Genomic DNA, 5,628 nt, shown 5'->3' with positions numbered 1-5,628 from the left:
GCGCGGCGGGGCGGATGCCCCCTCGGGCCGCTATCGGTGTACCCCGCGGACACCACCCCTCTCCCCCAGGAACCCCCGCCGGGTAGTATAGGTGAACCCCGGCGTTGGTACGTTACCTCCAAACGTTGTGGGCCTCCCCAGAAGCACCACCCCCTCCCCCAGCCCCCCCCGAGCAGCACAGATGTACCCCCGGGAGGTGCGTGTCTGTGCATTGTCACCCTTGCGGAGCAGCCACAAGCGGTGCATGCACCCTTGGGATCAATGGCCCCCCTCCAAGCACTGTGATCCTTGCGTGCCCCCCCACCTCGACCAGTACAGGTGTACCTCCAGGAGGAGCAGCCGCAGGGCAGCACTGCATGCACTCCTGGCACTGTAGATCCCCCTTGGGCAGTGCACCCCCAAGCACTGTGTGCACCACTCCTGGCATTGCGGGTACAGAACAAGTGCCTGCACCCCCAAAATCTGAGTATCCCCCTTCTGCTTGTGCTGCAGCCCCTGCTGGGGTGGTCAAACTCCCTCAAGCAGTATAGGTTGCTCCCCATGATGCATGCAGCTGGGACCCCCTCCGATAGTGTGGTCACTGCAGAACAGGATGCACAAAAAGTCCTCCCTGACCCGAGCATGGGGCACAAAATTTCTGGAGCAGCACTCGAGGTTCCTCGTGGTCACTGTGGTTAGTGACACATGCTGGGGGGGGTCTGCCCCACCTTGCAACTCATAGGGCACGGCCACTGCTGTCCCTGCAGCATGGAGTGGTGGTGAAACCCAGGAGGGCTACAGCTGCTTCTTGAGCTGCAGAGCATGAATCGCAGCCCCTTGCCCAGGAAAACCCACCACTCCCCACTTTTATTATAGAAGCAAAGAGTAAAGTATGCATTGAAACTCGACTGAAGCCCTTGAAACACAGTGGCTGTAAGGAAAACGTAACATGGCACTGATGCAGCCATGCTGGTGTAACACTGGGTGTAGGCAACCTTAACTCAGCACTAATCCTGTTGTTTGGGCATGCAACGCAGTTCAAGTCAAACCAGTGTAACATCTGTGCATGCACAAGCCCTTATTTAACGCCTGTAATGTTTCCCCCTGCCTTGAGGGCCTGCACCTCAATAACTTTGCATTCCTGAATAGTCCAGGAGGGGTTCCTCTTTGGGCCTTTAGGAAGGGGATTCCTCCCTGTGTGCTTTGTTTGCTGAGCTCTTAGGGCAGTGCTCTGCAAGCAGATTGTACAGCTGCGTTCAGCAGTGGGCAGCCTGCAGCCCTGCAGCCACCCCGGATTGCAATGCAGGGACAGTTATCCAAAATCAGCAGAACGACTGCAGAGCATCAGGCATGGCACAGACACAGTGTCTCCTTGGGGCTTTACACGGAAGGCACCAAACTGCTCCAATGCTCTGGAGCGGGACAGGGGAAAGGGGCCTGAGCTCATCACTGATATTTTCTTTGGTGCTGGTTGTTCCTTACTATGAAATCTGGGCACTGTTGCAGCAAGAGCAAGTCTCGTATCTCAAAGCAAGCTCAGCCATCCTCCATTCCTGAGCACAGTCAGCACACAGGGCTGCATTGACCGTGTTTGGTCCTAGTGACTGCAGAACAGCTTGAAAATTGGACGGAGGGATAGTGCTTCCAAAGGGATGAGATGCAGAATGGCTGTTGAGATACTGGCCTTTTAAAACAAGTTTTCTGATTATGGAAGGAATCTCTGACCATCTGGATTTGGACTCTGCAGAGGAAATCAGCCTTCCTACCTCAGGGAACCTGTTGAATTTGCAGTCCCTTTGGGCTCCATCTGAAATTGAGGGGAGGCTCTTCCAGCTTGCACATAGCTGAAGGAACCAGCCAAAATCTATCAGAAAACGTGTCAGCCCGCAATCACGGCACTGGTGCTCAGCTGCTCCTGCCTGGTGCTTTTCCATTACATCAAGAACAACCATAAACACTGGGGCTGAAAGCCCCTTCCATTTTGCATTTAAGGAAAAGCACATGGAGGAAAGTCAGACAGCCCCGCAGAGAAGTGAGCAGAGTGCTGGTGCAGAGCAAGTAGAGAGTTCCTGCACAGAGAGCTTTGGGGTCATCCAAGCCCTGGGCTGATGCTGAGCTAACCCCACTCTGGAGGTGTGGGCTCTGTCTGAACAGTGCCTGTGCTCTGTCACCTCCTTCTCTCCACATCCTTCAGCCCTCCTTGCTTTCCCGCTCACAGCTGAGGGACTGCGTCAGGTTTCAGGACCAGGACCGTCCTAAACCCTCTCCTGCCGGGAGCCCTGCTGGGCTGGCAGCCTCTGCTCTTAGCTGTGATTTGGTGCTCTTTTTCTATAGAGGACAGAGCGCTGCTCTTTGGCCATGCATTCTGTGAGCAAAGCAGAAAGCGATCCTGAGCGGTGTGTAGCCTAAAAGTACCCTGAAATAAGGATCAGTCTGCCAGGTTTTCCTGTAAAAATTAGGCTTAAGTGATAATTTTCCTTTATAAAGTGTATGAAACTTCATAATAATTTGTCTTTAATGTCTCCCAGGCTGGGAACTTGTAGGTGGAGTTTTAGCCCAAAATGAATTGAATCAGCCAAGTTGTATCCGCCAAGATACAAACCCATCAAAACCCAAGGCCAGATCCTGACCTCATCTCTGCGGGTACAAATCCAGCATGGCTGTGCTGGAGTCAGCATGGAAAGTTTTGTCACTGTGCCGGGAGGCAGCGAGCAGGATTGGACCCCAGGGTTTCTAATGGAAACACTGACTGAGCCTTGAGCACCAGGCAGAGCGTCTGTGAAATCTTTCTCCATTCAGAGCTAAATATAGGGAGAGAGAGAGAGAGAGCGCGCGCAATTCAGCTTTCAGTGCTCACAGATAAATAAACCCCCAGCACTGCTCTGCTGTGAGCTGCTGGCAGGTGGTCCTGAGGGGTGCGGGGCTGCCCGGTGCTGCTGTAGCGCAGGGCTGCAGAATGCTCCCATCCTGGTCCCATCCTGGGCACAGGGTTGCCCCCCTTCAGCTGCCTGTAGGTTGTTCAGCTATGGCATGGGCTTCCCACTTGCTGCAGTGGGAGGGGGGTGGGGGGCAGAAAAATCCCAGAGCCTCTCTGCCACACTATTGCCAATAAAGCTCTCCTAGACCATCTCTGCTGCCAACTGCTCTAGCAGCACAGTTGCCTTGTAACTGAGCAGCCAATTTGTTGGGAGGGGGCTGCAAATTAAAAAAACAGGTGGAACAGAAGGGATTTGGGCCCAGTTCTCCTTTATGAGTGCAATTAAGAGACAAAGTTGTTTGCTCACTAAGGAACTCATACCCAAAGTGCTTCAGGGCTGCCCTCAGTCCCAGGAGCTCAAGGACTGATATCGCTTTTCCTTTCCCCACCCCTTCGCCTTCCCACTTGTAGCCAGAGGGATGGCTGGCCCTAAATCGATGAAAACCCCAATTATCTGCTACAGCTGAGGGAGAGCTGTCCCTTCCCAGACACCTGTGGGCAGGGTAACAGGATGCTGTGTTTGGAGCCACGGTGATGCCCAGGGGGATCTGCATGGCACTGGTGAGTGCAACTCAAAGGTCACCTCTTGGGGCCCTGGGGACATCCCTGTCCCCTCCACAGGAAGTCAGAAGGAGATAGGGAGATCCTCTGTTCCACCTCAAAATGAACATTTTTCCCTCCAGTTCTGACCTTGTTTCATTCGTCACATCGAGGAGGAACCTTGCACTCGGTGTCTGCATCACGGTAACACCTCCGAGACCTCAGTGGGACTGAGGAAAGTCCCTGCTGCTGGGAGTGACAACGCAGTGGGTAGTGTTGAAAAGGAGGAGGGAGAAGTAACAGCATGGGAGAGACGCTCGCATCGCTGTCACTTGCAAGCTGTCACTCCCAGGGGAGCAGGGAGTGGAGGAGTCCTGCTCTCCAAGTCCTATTTTAGTGCCTTCCTTCCAGGGATGGGGAACAGCATTGTGCTGGCAGGTCTGACCAGGGCAGGGTGCCTTTGTGATACCTCACAGCTCCCTACAGTGCTGCAGTGTCAGGAGCAGGCAGCTGAGAAGAAGGCCCTCCCCAAAACATGCCTCCAGAGCTCTGGGAATGGCCGTGGGTTCCTACTGGCATTGCTTAGCATAGGCGTTCGCAGGCGGTTTTCCTCCGCTCCATGTGCTTTGCTGCACCGAGCTCCAGTGTGCAGTGACCAAACCCCCTTGTCCCCTCATCCTGCACTGATTGTCAACCCCCCAGCAGTGCACTGCTGGTATTTTCCAGTGAGAGGAAGAGGATGGGAAGCATAGACCGCTCTGCAGCCCCAGAAGCACCGGGCAGAGATCAGCCTTGCAGCCCCCCAGCATGATCTGCAGAGAGGCAGTAAAGGCAGAACACATATGAGATGAAAGGTGACCTCTTCCAGAAATGGAGAAAGAGAGAAGAAATCCATAAACACTGCCAACTGCATCCACGGGAAAACAAGCAATGACTGTTTTATTTGAATAATAACCATCAATAATACATTGTTTAGAAGCTGCAGATGACTGCAATTAAAAAATTCGCTCATTCCCTGAGCGAAATCTAAATTATTCTTCACAGCTTCCCTGCTCTCTAAGTTATATGAAAATGAAGTGGTTCTTGGTGCAGGTCAGCAGAGCTGGGAGCCTGGGTGGAAGGCATAAAAGGAGAAAAAAGAGGTGAGGAGAAAGGAGAGCTCTACTGTGGGGTGTTATAAATATTTCACAGCCAAAGAGGAGTGGGGAACTACCAATACAGACGCGATTGCGGGCGTCCATGGTGGGAAGGAGGAATTAATCATAGGAATAGAGGGGAAAGTTCTCTCCAGGAGCCCATGTGCACACCCACAGCCAAAGTGCCTCTGGGGGCACTGAGTCTCTCGATGCGGGGCGGGCTGGGGGCTGCTCCAGAAGGTGTCTTGGTGCTGCTGGCTGTGTCTGGCCAGGCACTGTGTGATACCAACTCCGCACATGGGTGCTTTGATGGTGAGGGCCTTAGGGCACCGTGTCCCCTGGGAACAGCCCCGCTATGTGTACCTTGCACCCTGTTGTCTGCAGAGCAAGCACCAGCTGCAGTCTTCCTATCGCTATCCAAATAGCGGCTCTGCTACCCAAACAGCAAACATACCCAGATGCTGGGTTAACCACACCGTGCTCATCCTGGTGACCATTGGTGGCGAGAAGGGAGCAGGGCACCGAGCAGAAGCCCTGCAGCAAACATTCCCCCTCCACACTGCTGTCTCCTGGCTGGCAGCAAACAGCTGCTTCCCTGAGGAAGCTCTCCCTTCCCAGGGCTGAGGACAAAGCTATTCAGCTGGGGCCATTCCCACCCATCCCAAACGTCTCTGTACCTGGAGCCGTGTGATAGCAGCATGGGGCACTGCTGCTTATCAGGCACTGTGCTGTGTGGCGGGGTAGGGAGTGCTCCCAAGGCCAAGCTGTTTTCTTTTCTCCCCTCTTGCTCTCAGCCAATTTTTCCCATCCATCTCAGGCACTCTGGGGGACGTCCCTGTCCTGTCTATCCACTTCCTGAGCAGCCGGGGCAGAGAGACGATCCTGCTCCTCCTCCCCAACTCTGAGCTTGGGCTCCCCCTGCTCCTTCTGTCCCAGCTCGCTCTGGGTACAAGACGAGCATGAAAGAAGTCTGGGCTCAATGCCACTGGCCCCAGC

Source organism: Meleagris gallopavo, chromosome 28 (genome assembly GCF_000146605.3).
Source record: "Meleagris gallopavo isolate NT-WF06-2002-E0010 breed Aviagen turkey brand Nicholas breeding stock chromosome 28, Turkey_5.1, whole genome shotgun sequence".
NCBI classification, from domain to species: domain Eukaryota; kingdom Metazoa; phylum Chordata; class Aves; order Galliformes; family Phasianidae; genus Meleagris; species Meleagris gallopavo.
Note: the sequence above shows the minus strand (reverse complement) of the source record.